Raw genomic sequence first — 24,659 nt, 5'->3', positions numbered from 1 at the left:
TTACAGATATATCCATGCGTCATCTTTCTGACACTCTATCTGCCCATCTCTGCTCATCCATCCATCCATCCATATCTATCCATGTTAGTGGTTAAAAGCACAGGCTTTGGAGCCATCTACCAAAGCCCTGCTCTACCAATTCTAGCTTTGCAACCTATGGCAGGTACTCTGCACCATAGTTTTCTCATCTCTAAAAAGGGGTGCCACATGTTAGGATTGTTGTGTGGATTAAATGAATTAATATAAACTGGAAAAAATTCATGGCAGATAGTAAACTCTCAATAAATGCATACTATTTTTCACACACAAACACATATAATCACATATTTCAACAAAAATGGAGTGCATATTCATATGTAGCTTGCTTTAAAAAATTATTAATAGATTATGAACACCCTTTCAGGTAAGGATATATAGAACCTCATTAAAAATAGTAACAACTTTGAATTCCATTGTATTAATATACCATTTTCCTATTGTATACTTTTAGCTACTTCCAAAAGCACCAATTCAAATAATATGCAACAAACAACCTTATATACATATTATTCTTTACATATACATGTCACTATTTCTGTAGAATAGATTCTAAAAGTGGAATTTCTGGGTCAAATGACATCTACCCACGTCTATGTATTGATTTAAAATATCATATTTATCATACATAAAATTCTTATTTCTTAGCTTTCTACTCAGTCTACTGATTTACGTATTCATTTATCTGTGGCATGCTTTTTTTATCACAATAATTGTATTTTCCTTTAATTTCTGCTGTGGCAGGTCCTCGCTATTTTCTTCAAAACTTTCTTAGCAATTCTTACATCTTTTCCATGTAAAATTAAGAATCACTTGAACATTAAACTTTTTAAATGACATCTATTGTTTTCTTTCTAATGCTACAAGAAGTACATAAATGCATAAAGATTAACAAGCACCCATAATCCCCACCCTATAGAGATAACCATTAGCATTTGGATGCATTTCCTCCCAGTATCTACATATTTTTTAATTGAACTATAATTGATCTACATCATTATGTTAGTTCCATTATGTTAGTACAACATAGTGATTCAATATTTCTACAAATGACCACCATGATGTATCTAGTTACCATCTGTTACCATACAAAGATATTACAACAGAATTGACTCTGTTCCTCATGCTGTACATTTCATCCCCATGACTCATTTTTTTGTAACTCTTAATCTCCCTCACCAAATTTCATTCATCTCCCCAAACCCTATCCCCTCTGGAAACCCCCTGTTCATTCTCCATATTTATGTTGTTGTGTTCTTTTTTTTTTTTTAAGATTATACATATAAGTGAAATCATACAGTATTTGTCTTTCTCTGTTTGACTTATTTCACTAACATAATACCCTCTTTGTCCATACATGTTTCACGACGTCATTCTTTTTTATGGCTGAGCAATATTCCATTGTGTATATATATATATATATATATATATATATACCACATCTTTATCCATTCATCTATCGACAGACACTTGGATTGCTTCCATAGCTTGGTATGATAAATAATGCTGCAATGAACATAGCATGCATATGTCTTTTTGAATTAGTATTTTTTCTTTTCTTTAGAAAAATACCCAGAAGTGGGGGATTGTTGTATTTTATGGTAGTTTTATTTCTTAATTTTTTGAGGACGCTCCATGCTGTTTTCCACAGGGGTTGTACCGATTTACATTTCCACGAACAGTAGATGAGGGTCCCTTTTCTCCACCTCCTTACCAATGCTTCTTATCTGTTGTCTTCCTGATAATATCCATTCTGACAAGTATGAAATGATATCTTGTTGTTTGGATTTGCATTTTCTTTATGATTAGTGATGTTGGCCATATTTTCATGTGTCTGTTGGCCATCTCTGTGTCTTCTTTGACAACATGTCTATTAATTTTAACATTAATTTAATCTACTATTTTGGGAACACAGTATAATCTTGGCATTTGGCCATATCTTGGTTTACAAAAATCAACATTATTTCAGAATTTTTTAAAATTCTTATTCCTAGATTTTTTAATAATTGAATATATGATACATTTGTATCATTTTATATATATATATACATATATACATATAAAACTAAATACATATATTTAGTTTTTATTTGTGTTTGTTGCTATTCCCATAATAGGCTCATCTTCAAAATTAAATGAGTAAAAACTATACAATTACATCAATAGATGATATGAAAGGATTTATTAATGCTTAAAATTTACTAGAAGTTATAGTTAGAATAATATAGAGTAACTGGAAAGTTTTTCATAAGAAGTGAATAAAAGTAAAACAATATACAAATTGGTATGTTCAGATTTGGCTTTAAATTGTAAATAAACATATGTGACTTTGAGTAGTTTGTGTGTGCCATGTACTGTTTAAGTGTTTTCACGAGCACTGCCAACTTAATCATACATCAGTCACATCAGGTGGGTGCTACTATTATCATCTCCCTTTTCATAAAGGAAAAACTGAGATAGAGATGGGATAAGAAATTTGTCCAAAGTCACATTTGTACTCAGTGCTGAGCTGGCACCTTAACTCAGGCAATAAGAGTGTTAAACTCACCATCTAAACCACAGGGATCATCTTTAACATCTACAAGCGTCAGAACTAACATATCTAGGCCCTAACCAGGTGAGACAGCCTAATTCATGAAGAATAGCAAATTGATTCGACATGTATTTAGATTTACCTCAGTAAGACTACGGTTTTTTAAATCTTAGAATCAAAGATAGAGGTTGAGAATTGATAGGACCTTGGGGAGTATATAGTTCTTGGTTCCAGGAAATGACAAAATTTGTAAAAGTAATCTAAGTACAAAATAACATAAATATTTTAAAAATCAAAAAATATTCTAAACAAATGTCAGGAAATTTGAAATTCAAAGTAAAATGGGTACATTTCTAGAAAATGTAAAATGCCAAAATTAGCAAAATAAGAAATAGAAAATCTTAATTGACTGATATATGCTAAATACACAATGCTGCTTAAAAAGCAAAAACTTTTCTTCTTTAAAGTACGAGGTCCAAGAAGTTTTATATGTGAGTTTTACCATGTATATCCTCTATTGTATACTAATGTATCTGGAAAACAGGAAAAAAGAAAAGCTGCTAAAATTATTTTCATGAAGCAATTACAGCATATAAATCCCAACAACGGAAGTTCAAGAAAATAAAATGACAGTTTAGTTTCATTTATGACCATTAACGCCAATATCAGATCTAAAATTTACCCAACCAAGTAAAAAATGAGTTTGTTTGAAGGAAAAAAATAAGATAATCTCAATATATTAAAAATAAAATCCCTTTATATCAACATTTTTAGAAAACTGGGTAGCTAGGAAGAAGGGAAATTTCTTAACCTAATGATATAATAAATTAGAGCAATAACATATTAAATGGGAACATTTTAGAAGAATTTCATTTAAGATTGGAAAAAAAATAATACGAAAAGACAATAGGAACCCCAGTAGCTCAGTAATGTTCAAGAGGGTACAGGAAGTCATGGAGAATACAAGACCAGAAAAAGAAATAGGTCGTAAAAGATGGCGGCGAAGTAGAGAGACGTGGAGTGCATCCCTCTCCACAGATGCATTGGGAATGCACGGAAGGACACAGTCATTCCCACAGAGAATCAGCTGAACACCAGCAGACGGCCTCGGACACCGGAAAGGGCTGCGGAGAACCTGACATAGCCGGTAGGGAGGCATCTACGAGGGCTCAAAGAGGGTGAAGCGGCGGAGCTGTGGCAGACGGGAGGGAGTGAGAAACATACGGAGGGTCCGCAGCGCAGCTCAGCGTTCCCGGACCGAGACATCGATCCGCGGCTGAACGGAGGGTCCAGGAGCGGGAGCGTGGGAACCGGAGAGCTGGTTCAGGGGGAGAAACATTGTTGCCAGTAGGGTGACGGACCGAGAGGACAGGAGGGAGGAGGTCCGCGGAGAGGAGTGCCGATCCCTGAGAGCTGCCCGGCCATGATGGCGGCTGGAGGCTGCAGGCTCCCGGGCGGGGGGGAGGAGCCGCGCGCATAGCCTCTCTCTCTCTTTCTGCGCCTCTGCAACAGGCAGCGGAGAGACGCCCTGCGGGGCCACATAAGGCGCTCAGGGATAACAAGCACCCTCAGGCACTCGGGCGGGGCTAGATTAAAACTCCTTGCAACGCCAGCAGCAGGGAGGCTGCCGAGAGAAAAAAAAAAAAAAAAAAAACCAGCATCAAAAAGAAAAAACCCCGAGAGAGGCCCAACTCTAAGACTTTCTGTGTACGCCTGAGCCACCAGCGCCCTCTGCAACAGACACCTCCAAGCCTGACTGAAGCAACAGTGCGCCACTGCTCACTCCCTCCCAGGAGAAGGAGCCACTATTGCACCCTCTCCCTCCCCACACACCGGGGCTTACAGACGAACAATAAAGGAACCTCTGCTGGTCACAGAATAACGCAAAAAAAAAAAAACCCAAGGCAAGGAAAAGGACACTTACAGCTGAGACGCTAAGGAAACAGAAATAGTAGTATCAATACCTATTGAACTGGTCCATTCGGGGATCAGTTCTGGATTTTTTTTTTTTTTTTTTCCTTTCTCTCTTTTTTTTTTTTTTTTTTTTTTTTTGATTTATTAAATACGATCTTAGCCCTAAGGGATTTACAAGTTTTACAACATAATTTTATAAGGATATTTTTTACTCTTTTTTTTTTTTTTTTTTGCCTTTTAAAATACTTCTATATCTAGCTAAGTTTTTGGTAGTACGGACAAAATATCTTTCATACTTTCCTTTCATCCCTTTCTTTTATACACTTCTATTCCTTTCTTTTTCTTTGCATATTTCCAACCACATTACGCTCTTCTGTTCCCCTTTCTTCCAGCCATTTTAAGTGTATTTTATCTTAACATACTTATAAGCAACACTATCGGTCTGCTCAGACTCCTTGCTCTATTCTCCAGATGATGCACTGCCTTGATATTAATATTAGGCTTTTGTCTTTATCTTAGTTCTTAGTACAGTTGTCTAATTACATTCTGAGAATCTCCATTCTCTCTGGTCGTACTCCAGCTCATTTCTATATTTGATCCTAGCTTACAAAATCTCCCTGGATTGATGTTTGTATGTGTAGGGTGTTATTTGTTGTTTGTTTGCTTTTGCTTTTGTCTCTGATTTGTTCTGTTTCAGTTGTCAATTTCTGCTGGGTTTCTCTCTGAATATCTGATAGCACACTGGGGTTCTGTCAGGTCTTTCTAGAGCCTTATGTCCTAACGGATTCAATAATTGTGTGTCTTATACATGTATGTGTTTCCTAGACTGAATATTCGTCTAATCCAATACTTGGACATTAGTCTGAGGCTTGGACAGTCTTCTATAAACACCTCTATCACCAGGACAAGCAACCCCAAAAGCTTGGACAACCATGAGGAAACAAAGAAACACCATGCAGGCAAAGGAGCAGGAAAAAAACCCACAAGACCAAATAAATGAGGAGGAAATAGGAAAAATGCCTGAAAAAGAATTTAGAGTAATGATAGTAAAAATGATACAAAATCTCGATAACAAATTAGAGAAAGTACAAGAAACAGTTCATAAGAACTCAGAAAAACAAACAGCAATGGATAACAAAATAACTGAAATTAAAAATACTCTAGATGCTCTAACCAGCAGAATGACTGAGGCAGAAGAACGAATAAGTGAGTTGGAAGATAGAATGGAAGAAATAAACGCCACAGAGCAGGAAAAAGATAAAAAAATAAAAAGACTAGAAGACAGCCTCAGAGACCTCAGTGATAACCTTAAACGTACCAACATTCGAATTATAGGCATCCCAGAAGAAGAAGAAAACAAGAAAGGGTCTGTGAAAATATTTGAAGAGGTTCTAGTGGAAAACTTCCCCAACATGGGAAAGGAAATAATTCACCAAGTCCAAGAAGCACAGAGAGTCCCATACAGAATAAACCCAAGGAGAAATACACCAAGACACATATTAATCAAACTAACGACAATTCAACACAAAGAAAAAATATTAAAAGCAGCAAGAGAAAAGCAACAAACAACATATAAGGGAAAACCCATCAGGATAACAGCTGACCTTTCTACAGAAACTCTGCAGGCCAGAAGGGAATGGCAGGATATACTGAAAGTCCTGAAAGAGAGAAACCTACAGCCAAGAATACTTTACCCAGCAAGAATCTCATTCAGATTTGAGGGAGAAATCAAAAGCTTTCCAGACAAGCAAAAGTTAAGAGAATTCAGCACCACCAAACCAGCCTTACAACAAGTGCTAAAGGAACTTCTCTAAGTAGGAAACACAAGAAAAGGAAAACACCTACAAATACAAACCCAAAACAATTAAGAAAATGGTAATTGGAACACACATGTCAATAATCACTTTAAATGTAAATGGATTAAATGCTCCAACCAAAAGACACAGACTGGCTGAATGGATACAAAAACAAGACCCTTCTATATGCTGCCTACAAGAAACCCACTTCAGACCAAGGGATACATATAGACTGAAAGTGAAGGGATGGAAAAAGATATTCCATGCAAATGGAAGTCAAAAGAAAGCTGGAGTAGCAATACTCATATCAGACAAATTAGACTTGAAAGTAAAGACTATTAAAAGAGACAAGGAAGGGCACTACATAATGATCAAGGGGTCCATCCAAGAAGAACATATCACAATGGTAAATATCTATGCCCCCAATATAGGAGCACCTCAATACATAAGGCAAATGCTAACAGCTATAAAAGGGGACATCGACAGTAACACAATTATAGTGGGAGACTTGAACACCCCACTTACATCAATGGACAGATCATCCAAACAGAAAATAAATAAAGACACACAAGCTTTAAATGACACATTAGACCATCTCGACTTAATTGATATTTATAGGACATTCCATCCAAAAACGACAGACTACACTTTCTTCTCAAGTGCACACGGAACATTTTCCAGGATAGATCACATCTTGGGTCACAAATCAAACCTCAGCAAATTCAAGAAAATTGAAATCATATCAAGCATCTTCTCAGACCACAACGCCATGAGACTAGATATCAATTACAGGAAAAAAACTGCAAAAAATACAAACACATGGAGGCTAAACAATTCACTATTAAACAACCAAGGAATCACTACAGAAATCAAAGAGGAAATCAAAAAGTATCTAGAAACAAATGACAACGAAAACACAACAACCCAAAACCTATGGGACGCAGCAAAAGCAGTTCTAAGAGGGAAGTTTATAGCAATACAGTCCTACCTTAAGAAACAAGAAAATGATCGAATAAACAACCTAACCTTACACCTCAAACAACTAGAGAAAGAAGAACAAAGAAACCCCAAAGTGAGCAGAAGGAAAGAAATCGTAAAGATCAGAGCAGAAATAAATGAAAAAGAAAGGAAAGAAGCCATAAGAAAAATAAATAAAACTAAAAGCTGGTTCTTTGAGAAGATTAACAAAATTGATAAACCATTAGCCAGACTCATCAAGAAAAAAAGGGAGAAGATGCAAATCAACAGAATTAGAAATGAAAAAGGAGAAGTCACAACGGACACCTCAGAAATACAAAACATCATGAGAGACTACTACAAGCAACTATATGCCAATCAATTGGATAACCTGGAAGAAATGGATACATTCTTAGAAAAATACAATCTTCCAAGACTGAACCAGGAAGAAATAGAAACCATGAACAGACCAATCACAAGTACAGAAATTGAGGCAGTGATTAAAAATCTCCCAACACACAAAAGCCCAGGACCAGATGGATTCACAGGCGAATTCTATCAAACATTTCGAGAAGAGTTAACACCTATCCTTCTCAAACTCTTCCAAAATATTGCAGAAGGCGGAGCACTCCCAAACTCATTCTATGAGGCTACCATCACCCTGATACCAAAACCAGGCAAAGATGTCACAAAAAAAGAAAACTACAGACCAATATCACTGATGAATATAGATGCAAAAATCCTCAACAAAATACTAGCTAACAGACTGCAACAGCACATTAAAAAAATCATACACCACGATCAAGTGGGGTTTATCCCTGGGATGCAAGGATTCTTCAATATACGCAAATCAATCAACGTGATACATCATATCAACAAATTGAAGGATAAAAACCATATGATCATTTCAATAGATGCAGAAAAAGCTTTTGACAAAGTTCAACATCCATTTATGATAAAAGCTCTCCAGAAAATGGGCATAGAAGGAAATTACCTCAACATCATAAAAGCCATTTATGACAAACCAAAAGCCAACATTGTTCTCAATGGAGAAAAACTGGAAGAATTCCCTCTAAGAACAGGAACAAGACAAGGGTGTCCACTCTCACCACTGTTATTCAACATAGTTTTGGAAGTGTTAGCCACAGCAATCAGAGAAGAAAAAGAAATTAAAGGAATCCAAATTGGAAAAGAAGAAGTAAAATTATCACTCTTTGCAGATGACATGATACTATACATAGAAAACCCTAAAGACTCTACCAGAAAACTGCTAGCACTCATTGATGAGTTTAGTAAAGTAGCAGGATACAAAATTAATGCACAGAAATCTCTTGCATTCCTATACACTAACAACGGAAGAGCAGAAAGAGAAATTAAGGAAACTCTCCCATTCACCATTGCAACCAAAAGAATAAAATACCTAGGAATAAACCTGCCTAAGGAGGCAAAAGATCTGTATGCAGAAAACTTTAAGACATTGATCAAAGAAATCAAAGATGACATAAACAGATGGAGGGATATACCATGTTCCTGGATTGGAAGAATCAACATCGTGAAAATGACTGTACTACCCAAAGCAATTTACAGATTTAATGCAATCCCGATCAGATTACCAATGGCATTTTTCACAGAACTAGAGCAAGAAATCTTACGATTTGTATGGAAACGCAAAAGACCCCGAATAGCCAAAGCAATCTTGAGAAGGAAAAATGGAGTTGGTGGAATCAGGCTTCCTGACTTCAAACTATACTACAAGGCCATAGTGATCAAGACAGTATGGTACTGGCACAAAAATAGAAAGGAAGATCAATGGAACAGAATAGAGAACTCAGAAGTAAGCCCAAACACATGTGGGCACCTTATCTTTGACAAAGGAGGCACGAGTATACAATGGAAAAAAGACAGCCTCTTCAATAAGTGGTGCTGGGAAAATTGGACAGCAACATGTAAAAGAATGAAATTAGAACACTTCCTAACACCATACACAAAAATAAACTCCAAATGGATTAAAGACCTACATATAAGGCCAGACACTATCAAACTCCTAGAGGAAAACATAGGCAGAACACTCTTTGACATCCATCAAAGCAACATCCTTTTTGACCCACCTCCTAGAATCATGGAAATAAAATCAAGAATAAACGAATGGGACCTCATGAAACTTAAAAGCTTTTGCACAGCAAAAGAAACCATAAACAAGACTAAAAGGCAACCCTCAGAATGGGAAAAAATAATTGCCTATGAAACAACGGACAAAGGATTAACCTCCAAAATATACAAGCAGCTCATGCAGCTTCATACCAAAAAAGCAAATAACCCAATCCACAAATGGGCAGAAGACCTAAATAGACATTTCTCCAAAGAAGACATACAGATGGCCAACAAACACATGAAAAGATGCTCAACATCACTCATCATCAGAGAAATGCAAGTCAAAGCCACAATGAGGTATCACCTCACACCAATCAGAATGGCCATCATCACAAAGTCTGGAAACAACAAATGTTGGAGAGGGTGCGGAGAAAAGGGAACTCTCCTGCACTGTTGGTGGGACTGTAAGTTGGTACAGCCACTATGGAAAACAATTTGGAGGTTCCTTAAAAAACTACAAATAGAACTACCATATGACCCAGTAATCCCACTCCTGGGCATATACCCAAAGAAAACCATAATCCCAAAAGAAACTTGTACCATAATGTTTATTGCAGCACTCTTTACAATAGCCAGGACATGGAAGCAACCTAAATGCCCATCAACAAATGAATGGATACAGAAGATGTGGCATATATATACAATGGAATATTACTCAGCTATAAAAAGGGATGAGATGGAGCTATATGTAATGAGGTGGATAGAACTACAATCTGTCATACATAGTGAAGTAAGTCAGAAAGAGAAGGACAAATATTGTATGCTAACTCACATATACGGAATCTAAAAATGGTACTGATGAACTCAGTGACAAGAACAGGGAAGCAGATACAGGGAATGGACTGGAGAACTCGAGGTATGGGAGGGGGCGGGGGGTGAAGGGGAAACTGAGAAGAAGCAGGAGAGTAGTACAGACATATATATACTACCAACTGTAAAATAGTCAGTGGGAAGTTGTTGTATAACAAAGGGAGTCCAACTTGAGGATGGAAGATGCCTTAGAGGACTGGGGCAGGGAGGGTGGGGGGGAATCGAGGGGGAGGCGTCAAGGAAGGGAGGGAATATGGGGATATGTGTATAAAAACAGTTGATTGAACCTGATGTACCCCCCCAAAAAAAATAAAATAAAATAATAATAAAAAAAATAAAAAAAAAAAAAAAAAAAAAGAAAAAAAAAAAAAAGAAAAAGAAATAAAAGATATTAGGAACTGCTGGAAAGAAACAAAACTCATTAACTGCAGATTATAATCTGAAAATTAAAAGTCTAAGAATCCTACAGACAAACTGATAGAACTAACAAGAAACTTCAACAAGATTATCAAATGGTTAGAATAATGTGATATAAAATAAGATACAAATTCAAAAGAATTAAAATACATAAAATTGGATGTGTCTATGATTTCATAGTAGAAAAAGATTTCTTAAGTAATACCTAAAATAGCATGAAATAAAAGGGAAAAACTGATAGCTTTGACTACATGGAACTAAAGATATGGCCTTAAAATAGGATAACAAAGACAAAATTAAATGATGGGGTAAACTGAGTGAAAATCTTCTTAATTTCTCTAAATAACTAAGGCTATCAAGAATATATACAAACAGTGACTTCCCTGGTGGCAGAGTGGTTAAGAATCCACCTGACAATGCAGGCGACACAGGTTCAAGCCCTGGTCTGGGAAGATCCCACACACTGCGCAGCAACTAAGCCCGAGCGCCACATCTACTGAGCCTGCGCTCTAAAGCCCACGCGTCACAACTACTAAGCCTGCGCACCACAACTACTGAAGCCCATGCATCTAGAGCCCAGGCTCCACAACAAAAGAAGCCACTGCAATGAGAAGCCCACACACTGTGAGGAAGAGTAGCCCCTGCTCACTGCAACTAGAGAAGGCCTGTGCAACAAAGACTCAATGTAGCCAAAAAATTAATAAATTTTTTTTTAAAACTTAAAGAAAGAAAAAGAATATATACAAACAAAATGAATGCAGCAAGAATAAAGTCAAGGAGCTTTATGCAAAAATAATGTAAAGATATGGAGTCATGTGGCTACTAAATATACAAAGAGTGCTCATTGATTTTGGCCTCACTATTAATTGAAGGAACTACATAAACAGCCTATATTTGAGTGCTTACAAAGGTCAGCCATTATTCTAAGTGCTTTTAAAGTGTAACTGTTTTGTTCTGATCCTTACAGCAACACTGTGAACTAGGCATCATTATTGTCTAATTTTACGAATTAGGAAACCAGGAACAGAAAGTTACACAAGTATTAAGTGGTAGAGCTAGAATTTGAGGCCACACACCTAACCTCTACAACCACTATGACTTTACTGCTCTGTTACACCATTTTAAAGCCATCATGTTGTTAAAAATTAGAAAGATAACATCAAAGGCTGGCAAGGATGTGGGGAAATAAGAAATCTCATATAATATTGAGAGGGGAAGCTCTAACATGATGTAGCCATCTCGAGAGCAATCTGGCAGCATTTAGTGAAAATTGTAGGCATTTACTTTGTGCCCCCAATTTCCACTCTTGGATGTGTATTCCAGTGATGTTCTTCACAGATGCACAAGGAGGCATGTACAATGATGCCCACCAAAGCATACTGTGCTAGAAAGAAGGTGAAGGCAACCTAGGAGTTCAAAAATAGGTAAATATTTTTTAGGTATAAGTAACATGTGGTGTATGAATATGCTTGAGAGGAATACTAGTGCCAAAGGCAACGATCGGCTTGGAAAAGATAGCAGTGTAAGCAGATTTCAAAACTATAAAGTTGAATAGAATTGTAAGGAACAGAATGTGATGCTGTCTGTGCCATTAAAAGCATGTGTACATTAGTAAAAATAAATTTCCTGAATGCACACATTGCAAATGACCATGAACCCTGTGGAATGTGGATTGGAAGAGCATACATTAACTGCATGCAAGTGGGAGCCTGGTGGGGGTGGGTAGGGGATTGATGATGCAGGAATGAACGAGAAAAATCATGAAATAAAACATAAAAGAGAGAAGGCGCACTGGTTGACAGTAAAACATTGCCAAGAACCAAGGGGTATGATCAATTCAATTCTGTGCACCTGAGATCCAAAATCCCAAAGCAAACAAAATTAAAAATAGCAATAAAATTTTCAAAATCTACCTATCTATCCATCCATCCATTCACCCATCTATGTGACAGTTTTTTAAAACATCGGTATATCAATATATAAAACTTAGACCTATTATAATAAAAATTATGTAGGGATTTAAAGAAATTTGGGGACCTAAGGAAGAGTACAGAGAGAATTATTGAAGATGCACATGGTGGTTCTAATTCCATCTTTTCCCATATGTTCTTTTAATTTGTGTGACAAAAAGAAAAATCTTTAACCCAGGAAGTGTTTCACATGAATTGTAAAACCTGGGTTACTAATTTACCATTTTATTACTGTCTGGTTTAAGAATGTGTAGAAAAATACTTGCTTCTATGACCTGAAATCTTGCACCCTTATAACCTATCATTACAAAAACATTCAAATAATTAAGGATAATATATTGCATTAATGTTGGCCTTTTTTTTTTTCTAGTTCAAAGCTTATAATGACCCAGAAAGCATAGCTAATTAATGAACCAAGGAAACTGCAAAAAGGAAACAGTGTGGTGAGTACTTAAAGAGAAGGCAGAAAAATGGGGGAAAAATTCCTTCCCTTTCAGCTACATTCTTTCCAATGGTCTAAATTACTATCCTCTTGCATTTATGGGCTTTATTAAGTAGTGCAATATTTAATTATTTAAATAATGGCAAAAATGCAACGTATATATTCCTTAACAATTAGAGGTTAAAAGATAAAAGCATCTCATTCTCATTCAGAGATATAGTAAAATACTTATGAATAAAACAACACAGTGTCTGGGATTTACCTTGAAGTACACTCAGAAGAAAGTTGGGGAAGGATAGATGAAATGAAATTGGCAAAGTGGTTAACAGTTGTTGTTGCTGAGTGATGGGAATATAGGGGTCCACTATTCTCTTAAGCCAACTTTTGTATAAGATTTAAGTCCTTCATTATAAAAAGTTTTCCTTAAAAAAATTATAAGCTCTGGCTTTGTGTGGTTTTAAAAATCATTTTGCTATAATTGCATTCTGAAATATTTATGAAGTGAGTAAAGTTCTCAGAGCTGCATGGCTAGAGACATTTGGAAGAGTTTATGATGCCAGTCCAAAAGGCCAGCCACATTCAAGATGAAGCATGACCTGACACACATCTTCCATTTCCAAAACAACTGGCAGGTGTGGGCTGGTTTTCCACATGTGTGGTAAGCATTGGCAAGATTTCTTCCTCTCAGAGTTTATGTGGGGCAGCTTCTGTCTACAAACCTTGCTTTCCTTCTCACTGAACAATGTCAGAATTAAACTGTCAAGAAATGAATATTATAATCAAGTAACTTTGCAAAGGAAGAGAAAGGTTTTTTTGTTTGTTTCGTTTGTTCTGCTTGTTTGCAATTTCCAAAAGGCAGTACAGAGAACAATTGCCCAAAAGATTGGTGACTGCAATTGGTTAATGTTACTGACACAGTTTAAACTGATGAGTAATTCATTTTAGGGAGAAATTTCTACATTAAAATACCTGTTGAAAATTAGTGACATTTATTTTAAAGTTCATGATAATTTAAACATTTTAAATTATAAGTACTAAAATATGAAGGATTTTACTGAAGGACACTAATACGAACTCTAGAGGTTTCTGCCAAGTAGTGTTTCTGATATGACAATAGAACTAGTTGGCTCTTTCCCTTGTCATATCAAGCAAATTAAGCTAATTTTTTAGAGAAGGGTAACATCTTTCAAAAGGTCACCAGGAGGTTAACTTTCTTTTGTCATTTGGATGACCAGGAGAGATTTTCAATTTACACAGCCTTCAACTTTCCCACGTGGGATTATAAGACTAAAAGTGAATCATTTCTGCAGAAAGTGCTCTGCCTATCTGCTAGGAAAGTTTTAGTTTCATGATGAAATAGAAATAGAAAAAAAAGTTTAAAGTTCTACCTCAGTAAAAAAATAGTTTCAAATTTGAATATTTTAACTGTGTTTCAACCAGTAAAATAATTGAATGTTCTCCTACAGTCATTAAAAAATATGGCAGTTATATTTGTTTTTTCTTCTGCCCTAGAAGACATAGAAAAGGCATTCTTCAAGTTAAAGAGAAGAATGAAAAACCATTTTGTGCATCAAATTTTGTAGACAAATGAATATACCAAATACTTGGTAGTTTAGGAGATATAGTTTTGCATCGTTTTTAGAGTTGGTTTTCCAGTGATAAAATTAGAGAGGAAAAGATGCTTGAAACCTGTTTCCTGCCCTCTGCATGTCTGTAACTCTTATGGGCATTGAGTATAGTAGTTAGAAATCTGTACTTTGCATTAAAAAAAAACTATCTGGGTTTGATTTTCAAATGCTCCATTTATAAGTGGTATGGCCTTTGGCAAATTAGTAACCTCCTCAACCTCCCCATCTATAAAATGGTAATGATGATATATACTGAATACACACACACACACACACACACACACACACACACAGGCACATTGTTGTAAAGGTTAAATTAGATTGTGCATAAAATATACATAACAAGTAACTAGAATGTTTATAGAATATGTTCAATAAACATTCAGTTATTACTTGCACTGGGATAGCATTTACATTTAATTTAAAATATATAGCAATGTAGAGAGTATTATGCTAAGTGAAATAAGTCAGACAGAAAAAGACAAATACTGTATGGTTTCACTTATACATTGAACCTAAAAAACAAAACAAATGAACAAACATAACCAAACAGAAACAGACTCATAGACACAGAAAATAAACAGGCGGTTGCCAGAGGGGGTGGGAGGAGGGGAAACTGTATGAAGGTAGTCGAAAGGTACAAACTTCCAGTTATAAGATAAATAAGTATTTGGGGTGTAATGTACAACATGATAAATATAATTAACCCTGCTGTATGTTATATATGAAAGTTAAGACAGTAAATCCTGAGTTCTCATCACAAGGAAAAATTTTTTTCTATTTATTTATTTTGTATCTATATGAGATGATAGATGTTCACTGAACTTGTGTAATCACTTCATGATGTATGTCAAATCATTATGCCATACACCTTAAACTTATACAGTACTGTATGTCAATTATATCTCAATAAAACTGGAAGAAAAAGGTAAAAGATAAACTACATATAGCAAATGCATATGTATAACTGGCAAAATAATTGTTTTGAAAAGAGGTTTTAGAAACATATTTGTTGTACAGAATGAGATAAAAATGCAGCACAGCTGAGTGATTCTAAAAGTTGTCCTGAAATTCCCTGAAAGACAATATTTTTCTCATTGGAAAACTATTTTCCTTGAGTTTTAAACTGCATCTGGTTTGAATTAGCTTTGGAAATCACTGCTCTGTTTTTCTAAAATAAGTGCTGGATAATCTCCACATAATTCTGATGATGGTGTCATTTTATTTTATTTTATTTTTTTGATAGTCACTTCATTTCTCAAAACTTTCACAAAGAAAAATATAAGCAGCAGGTTATATCTGGGTCTTTACCGATTGTTAATGTAATTGTTTGATGATGGACAGTAAGCATGTGACTAGGTCCATCTCTAGCTCACCACTGTTGTACAACTGTATGCAAATACAGAGCATTTCTTCTCATTGCTTTCAACTCTTAATTATCAATATTCTCACCAATCTCAGAATTAAATCAATATTATTGTGGCACCAATAAAAAGCTTCTCATCATACAAGCGACAGTATTTTCCCCCAAAGCTATTTCTTCCATAATAGGACCTTAATATTTTAAATTCACTAACCCTCCATTTCATTCCATAGAGATACTAGTTGAGAGATCAAAGACAGAATTCAGTTACCTACTGTTGGAGAAGAAAAGGAGCCCAAGCCTTTAAAAAGTGCCCAAGAGCTCTTGCTCATGGATGACTCATAGAAGAGAGGCTAGGAACCCTGGGATCCTGGGAGCTTGACAACAGTAATCAGGCTGTGTGGTCTTCAGTCCTGTTTCAGGCCAGACCTATTCAGAGAATTTTAATTAAAGATTTAAGACATGCAGGTTCTGGAGAACAGCTACTGGAATCAATTCCAGCTCTGTCACCTACTGTGTGATTTGGGCAAATTGTCTGTGATCTCTTTAGAAAAGAATACTAATCTCTAGCTCCTAAGGTAGTTCTCAGGATTAGTTACATCAGTCCGTGTATCGTGCTCAGGATAGTGCCTGGCACAAGGGAAGGGCCTAGTACGTCTTAGCTATCATCATCTCACCGTCATTATAAACACCCAGACTGAAGCACATACACATATAAACATACAACTACATGTATGCACACATGTACATACGTATAAATATGCAGCATGAGACAAAGAGTATGCCTTTTGGTTTTATCGTGCAGTATTTACTTACCATGGGCTATTCTTTCAGGTAAGTACATGTAGATTTATTTCATTAAAAAATTGCTGTCTTGGAGCACATTATATTGATGTACTATTCTTACCCTGGTGTACCTTTTGTGTTTCCATCCAGGCTTTTTGCTTTATAAGGAATACTTAAAGCTGCAGTGTTCCATACATAACTTTGCATATAAATAGCACTCTTTCTGAAGAACAGATTCCAAGAAGTAAAAGTGATGGATCAAATTATATATCTATTTTTTAAATTGATTGATATTCTAAAGTATTCTCCAAGTGTATTATGCCTATTTTATACTTCTAAAAACTGTAGAAGACTATCCATTTCCACAGAGCCTAACCAGCATTCAATGCTATTAATTTAATTATTGCAAATCCAATGGGTATGCTATTGTATTGCATTTGGTTTTCATCTGCATTTCCCTGCTAATAGTGAAGTTAAGCATATTGCCTTATATTTATTGGCTGTCTATAGGTATGCTATGACTTTTGCATTCATATTATTTATATATTTATATTATTGCATGGTTTCTTTTCTTCTATTTCTTTAATGATTGTGTATATTAGGCATATTAACTCCTTGTCTTGTATATGTGTTACAAATATTTTCTCCAAGTCTACTGTGGTTGTACCTAGACATTTCTCCTCTTTAAGTGGGCCTTTCCACGCTGACCTTAAAATATTCGTCTTCTAATAGTCTTATAGCTTTGTTTTTGCTCTTTAGATATTTTATCTGCATATAAAATAGTTTTGCATTATTTTGGTGGTAAATAAATACCTTCATATATCTTGGGTAGCGAATTTCCTCATGATTAAATAAATGTGAATCAGAGATAGAAACTGAGAGACGGATGGGACTTTAAAGATAATTCAGTCCATAGTCCCTTCTTGCTAGTCAGATGATTAAAGCCCAATATGAGAAACAGAAGTCATTCACTCCAGTGCTAAGGGTAATGTTGAGGCGTGATGGCTGATCTGAGATTGCTTCATCTGACCACATCATCTCTTACCATGACATTTCCTGCCACACAGGTCTAAATTAAGCAATTTAGCTGGTAGTATTCTCATGTTTAGCTTCCCTGTCTAGATATTTTTTCCCTTCTCTGAAATCATAGTCCTTTATAGCATGATTTCAGATAAACAGAAATTATTTTTGCAATCTTTTTCTTTTAACATAATTTTTTTTCCAAAGCTCTTAACTGAGAGAGCCAACTTTTGGTTTGCCTCAACACTTCTGAAAATAATAAAGTTTAATTTTCCACCTATAAATATCTACCAGACATGAAAATATTCACTGTTCTAGGCCAGACTCAGGTATGAAACATGTAGTTTGAGTCTTAAAATATGGAAACACTTGACAAAAATTTTAAAGGGACAATTTGTGGTACAAATTTGTTTGTTTTTGAGAGGGATGATTTTAGCTTGGTTTTAATTTTTATTAGCATTACTTATTAGCACATATTGTTTCTTTTCTACTTGCTAAAGTAATACATAAACGAAGAAAATTTTAAAAAGTATGAAATATTTTAAAAATTCTACTCTGCATAATCACTTTACATTATCTTCATATATATTTTCTAATCTTTTATGTATACAAATGTGATATTTTGAACAAAATTAATATTGTATTGAACATGATTTTTATTTTTGAAATTTACTTTCATTATTTAAAATAGCAGTTGAAAATTATGAGATTTAACATTAAACTCTGTGAAGATTTGTGGCAGCTTAATTTATAATCTGTTGTTGTCCTTGGGGAGGAGGTATCCCTTTTACATGATTTTAATTTTTAAAGCTTTTCTCAATTATTAACCTTGATATTTTGTTCCTCACTCTTTGAGAAAACTAAGTAAATATAATAGCCAAATTGTCTAAGAAGGTCGCAACTACTGAGCCTATGCACTCTGGAGCCTACACACAACTAGAGACTCCCGCGAGCAACAACTAAGATCCAATGCAGATAGATAGATAAATAAATAAGCAAATATTTTTTAAAAGGGACCATAGTATTTTGCTTCAACATGAATCTGGGATGAAATGAATAAGCTCTATATCAAATTCAGGTTACTGAGCAAATTTTCCCTGGGAGGGGACAAGTATTTGAAAAAAATAAAGGATACCAGAGCAACACAGCAAGTAAAGTTAAGCAAGCATAATGAACTGTAGCAGAATGTGTAGTTCTCATTCTAGGAGACAATTCAAAGCTAATACAGCAGTGAAGAGAGGTAAATGTATGGTTTTGAAAACATATCTAGAGAGTGAAAATGAATATTAAGTATCTAAGCCTTCAAATAAAGAAGATAGAAAAGGATTAACAGAATAAACAGACAACAGCAAAAAATTAAACAAGGGAATAATAAAGATAATGTCATTAAATCAAATGGAAGACAGAAATATGATTTACAAAACTGAAAGCTGTTTTTTTTAAAGATCAGTAAACCAGATATACATTTGAAAAAATTGATCATCAGTAAAAGAGTTGAATGCAAACAACACACAATAAAGTGAAATAACTAAAGATATAAAAGACATTGAAATTTATCAAATTCTGTTGTGAATAATATTTTAACGGTACATCAGAAAACCACATTAAATGAACAATGTAAAAATGTAGTGACACAATTAGTAAAAGATGAAAAAACAACTTGAATAGACTGATAGCCACAAAATATATCGTATTACTAATTGTAAGTTTTCTCTCTTAGAAAGCCCTAGACAAGGAAAAGTTTATAGGTAATTCCTACCACATATTCAGGAAACAGTGCTAATCCCTAGTTTCTACAAATTGAACCAAAAGATAGAAAAGGGGAAAAACACCAAGCTACTGTTATGAGTCGACATTAATTTTCCTTGGCCACATTTTCTCAACAAGATGTCTTTTAAAAATCATTAAGAAAAGAGCTTTTTGGGGGGGTGGGGGGCGGAGAGGGGTAAATTGGGAGATTGGGATTGGGATATACACACTACTATATATAAAATAGATAACTAATAGGGACCAACTGTACAGCACAGGGAACTCTACTCAGTACTCTGTAATGACCTATATGGGAAAAGAACCTAAAAAAGAGTGGAGATATGTATATGTATAACTGATTCACTTTGCTGTAACCTGAAACTAACACAACATTGTAAATCAACTATACTCCAATAAAAATTATTTCAAAAAAGAAAAAAGAAAAGAGAAAGAAATCGGCTTTTTCCTAGATCCATTTCAATTTCAATTTTCTATTTCCATTTCAATCTAAAAGGTCTTCAAAACTGAATTTTATGATAGTGAGAATCAGAATTAATCTCTTTTGTTGTCTATCAGAAGAGAAATTTCCAAGCCAAACATATAAAGTAGGACAGATAGTCAATTTTAATTTACATAACAAATGTATAGCTATTTAGTCAACACGGGTTGAAAAAGTTAGTTATGAAGTCATCTCTGTGTATTGCATATTGGTTAATAGCTCAGGCTTTACAGTTTAAGAAGCTTGGGTCTTATTTCCAGTCCCTCCTTACAAGCCATGGAGCTTTTGGCAAGTTAATGTAAACTCTCTTGGCCTCCCCATCTCTAAAATGCTAATAATATCTTAAAGAATTTTTGTGAGAATTAAATTAGATAATAAATATAAAAAGATTTAGAGTAGCTAGCTCATAGTAATCCTCAATACATCTTAGTTACTATCTGTGCAGTGATAGATCTTGTTAGAATAGTTCAATTATAATTTAAAACAAAGAATCTTTAGCTGAAAGCTTAAGCAACATAATGTATATGATTGACGTGAAATGTCTTTAAAGTAACTTTTTTAAAAACACATTTAGTGTACTAAGTGAGGTAATGCTATAGAAAGATACTGTTTGTTATTGAATGTCCTGAGATCTAACAACAAAGACTAAAATTCTCAGTAGGAAATGTTAACTAAAGTGACCCCAAACTTGGAAATAAAGCCAAAGAAGTACAGCAACGATCTGTTAATATCATTCTGAGGCATTGTTTAACAATCCCATCCAGTGATTATTTAATCATCTAAAACTACACTGTCCAATATGGTAGCCACCCTGCATATGTGGTTATTGAGCACTTGAAATGTAGCTCATCTGAATGAGGTGGCTGTAACTGTAAAATGGATACTAGATTTTGAAGACTTAGTATGAAAAATGAATGTAAAATATCTTAATAATTTGCTATGGTACATGCTAAATTGATAATATTCTTGACATACTGGGCTAAATCAAGCTTATTATTAAAAGTCCTTTCTCTTTTTTCTTTTTACTGTGCCTACTTGAAAATTCTGAACTACACATGTGGCTGACGTTTTATTTCTATTGGACGGTCCTGATCTAGATAAAGACTATAATCTTGTACGGCTCACCATTTACAATTAATTAAAGCCTGGAATCTGTGAAGTTTCATGTTAACTGGTATGTCTTCAACAGGGATGTGAATCATTTCCCTCTGGTAGAAAAGATAACCTTGCAGGTTATAACTTAATTGTCCTGAAGGACGGCAAGCAGTTGTGTAAATAACCCAGGAATCTCATTACAACATTTTTAAAATCATGTATATTAATACCCAGAATCTTAAAATGACCTTTTTAACCAGCTCTGCCATCTTTTTGATTGCCTCATTAATAAGTATAATAATAACCTTTGCCAGCTGTTCATTCTGGAAGATTTAATAGATATGCTGCAGAAGAGTTCATTTCCAACTAACAATATAGGTGAAAGAAAATCCTTTTTAACTTACTGAAAATTCTATTCTGATGGAAAAAAATTCCTATTGTGTTGTAAAACCTTTGAATTAGCTTGGCTTTTACTACCCTTCAGTAAACTTGATTACATGATAGTTTTCTTAAAATTCAACTATGACAGATGTAATTTAATATTGTTCTGAAAGTCACGTCACAATTGACAATTCACAAAAATTCACAGAGAAATTTACCCAGTTTACAGCATAGCCTTTATCCGCTGCCTGCAAGGATATGAACACAGATATCATAGAGGTTTCTGTTAATTAGACTATTTCTGTCATGCAGCTTTGAGCAGTTAACCATTAATGTTCTCAGCAAGCCTTAATATTAAACCTGTACTTGCCGGTGCTGATAAAAAGACTTACCAATCATTTAAGCACAAGCATTTTCCCAAGGGCTTCCTTCATTTCTTACCCCATGGATGGTATTACCATTTCAAGTGCAATATACAAGAATCTTAAAATTTTAACATTCCTGACATTGTAAGTGCATACTTCTCCACAAAGGTATTCATTTAGAAGTCATAGTTAGGTTTCACCTATTGTCAGCTGGAAGAGACGTGGTAAATAGCTTCAACTGCTAGCGGATAACTTTAGCTTCACTGGCTCCGAAGAGTGGGAATCAATAGTTAGGTCATCTGTGCCTTATGCAGCTCTCAGGTTATTCCACTTAAGCCATTCATTCAGCAAATATTTAATAAGCACCTACTATGTATTAGCTACTCTACTTGGCACTGCAACACAACAGTGAACACACTGACAGATTCCCTGCATTCATAAAGCTTCTCTGTTAGTAGGAGGACCCGAGTGGCTGAAGAAGTGTAAATAAGCAGCATAGTAGATGAGGGCAGAGAAGTCATCAGGACCACACAGCAAAGGACCATGTAGGATATCAAAAGAACTTTGGTTCAAGGTGTAAAGACACCGGAGGGTTTTAAGCAGAGACATGACATGATAGGAATTGCATTTTACAAGAGTCAAACTCTGCCGTTGTGTTGAGAATAGACTAAGGTGGGAGTGGGCTTCCAGGGGACTTCCAGATAGGAGGCTATTGCAATAACCCAGGCAAGAGATGATGGGGATTTGTACCAGTGTATTTACCAGAAGTGGTAAAATGGGTTCATGGTATAATGTGCAATAAAAAGGACGAGCATTGCTGATAAAGGGCATAGAATAAAGAAAAGAGACAAGGATAAATTCATTTTATTTTTATTTTTTGCTTGAGCAAATGGAAGAAAGGAGGTGCTTTTTAGTGAGACGGGCAAGACTGAGAGGACTGGGGAAGAATATAAGGGCTAAGTTTCGGATATGGAAAGTTTGAAAGGCTACTAGACCTCATGGGGATATGTCAAGTAGATTATCATCAAAAAGAGTCTAAGAGTTCAGGAGAGACACCAGGGCTAGAACTACACGTTAGGAAGTCTTCAGCACGTAGATGACATTCAAAGCGGCAAGAATGAATGAGATCACTAAAGGAGTACACATAGACAGGAAAGAGACGAGGGCCAAGAAATAAGCCCTGGAACATTCCAGCCTTTCTACTCACGTGTCCTAAGTAAATTGACTTAATACATTTAATCCAGTATTTGCTACGTTTATTTTTCTAAGGAATATATTTTCTTTTCATAGGTCACCTATTAAAATTCCAAGGAAGCTGAATTATGTAGAACATTCTCTGGGGAATGCAACAACTCATTGCCTCATCTTTCCACTTAATACTGCTTAAGTAAACAGAGCTATTAAATCCTTATTTGACTGTATTCCAATTAGTTTTGGAATTAGAAACTAGAAAGAAGATAAGATAATTCACTTGACAACAATGTTAGTGACATGAAGTTCTATCTCCATTTTGTTTTTTATTTAAAATGAAAAAAAAAAAGAAAATTATCAAATCTTGAACAGAAATGAAGAAATTTGTTTTCTTTCCTGCAAGATTTTTAAACAGAATTTTAGAAAGTGATTTCAATATGTTAAAAGAAAGACTATTTCCCCCTCTGGAACTGTAATTCTCCAAGCCTGATGACCTTCAAGATGGACATATTTTGTCTCTGTTAGTTAAAAATCATCTGTCTTTAAATACATTTGAGTTTCTCAAGTAAAATGTGTTGGGGAAAAAGTGAAAAATAAAGATTCAGATTTTGATTCAATGTGCAGTAAACATACAAAGTAAATTTTGACTTTTTTAGTCTATGTCACCTTGCAAATATGAACATAAAATTCATACTCTCAATATGAAACTCTTGAGAAATAAATACTATCACAGACTATCTGGCATCTTCAGATTCCTGAAATAAAATCTACTTCTGGGAACAAATTAAACCTCAGAAAAACATTGCTGTGCCACAGATTAAACTTTCCTATTTTTTGTCTTTGAATAATATCCTCCTGAAAAGTGTCCTATTTGTGTGTGGGTTACTTCAACTCTGGTTTCTATGTTGTCTTCTAATTTTTTAGGGCAAAAATTTTTACCTTTAATCACCTCACACTGGTCAGAATGGCCATCATCCAAAAATCTAGAAACAATAAATGTTGGAGAGGGTGTGGAGAAAAGGGAACTCTCCTGCACTCACTGTTGGTGGGAATGTAAGTTGGTACAGCCACTATGGAAAACAGTTTGGAGGTTCCTTAAAAAACTAAAAATAGAACTACCATATGATCCAGTAATCCCACTCCTGGGCATATACCCAGAGAAAACCATAATCCAAAAAGAAACATGTACCATAATGTTCATTGCAGCACTATTTACAATAGCCAGGACATGGAAGCAACCTAAATGCCCATCAACAGATGAATGGGTAAAGAAGATATGGCATATATATACAATGGAATATTACTCAGCTATAAAAAAGAATGAAATTGAGCTGTATGTAATGAGGTGGACAGACCTAGAGACTCTCATACAGAGTGAAGTAAGCCAGAAAGAGAAAAACAAATATTGTATGCTAACTCATATATACGGAATCTAAAAAAATGGTACTGATGAACCCAGTGACAGGGCAAGAATAAGGATGCAGAGAATGGACTGGAGGACATAGGGTTGGGGGTGTGAGGGGCGAAGGGGAAGCTGGGACAAAGTGAGAGAGTAG

At 35.1% G+C, this 24,659-nt stretch overlaps 1 long non-coding RNA gene across 2 annotated transcripts in view; it reads left to right on the top strand.

Moving 5' to 3' along the window:
- LOC130851728 (uncharacterized) overlaps nucleotides 1-23,778 on the top strand; it is a 32,553-nt gene extending 8,775 nt beyond the window's left edge. The window contains exons 6-8 of one of the 2 annotated variants that reach the window (XR_009053259.1): nucleotides 12,955-13,027; nucleotides 21,169-21,245; nucleotides 23,203-23,778. This is a non-coding gene — a long non-coding RNA (uncharacterized LOC130851728). The remainder of the gene's footprint in view (nucleotides 1-12,954; nucleotides 13,028-21,168; nucleotides 21,246-23,202) is intronic. The other variant, XR_009053260.1, reaches the window with a different exon arrangement.
- Nucleotides 23,779-24,659: the final 881 nt, after the last annotated feature.

The sequence above is a fragment of the Hippopotamus amphibius genome, chromosome 4 (genome assembly GCF_030028045.1).
Source record: "Hippopotamus amphibius kiboko isolate mHipAmp2 chromosome 4, mHipAmp2.hap2, whole genome shotgun sequence".
NCBI classification, from domain to species: Eukaryota; Metazoa; Chordata; class Mammalia; order Artiodactyla; family Hippopotamidae; genus Hippopotamus; species Hippopotamus amphibius.
The sequence above is the reverse complement of the archived record's forward strand: the minus strand, read 5'-3'. Positions and strand labels throughout refer to the sequence as shown.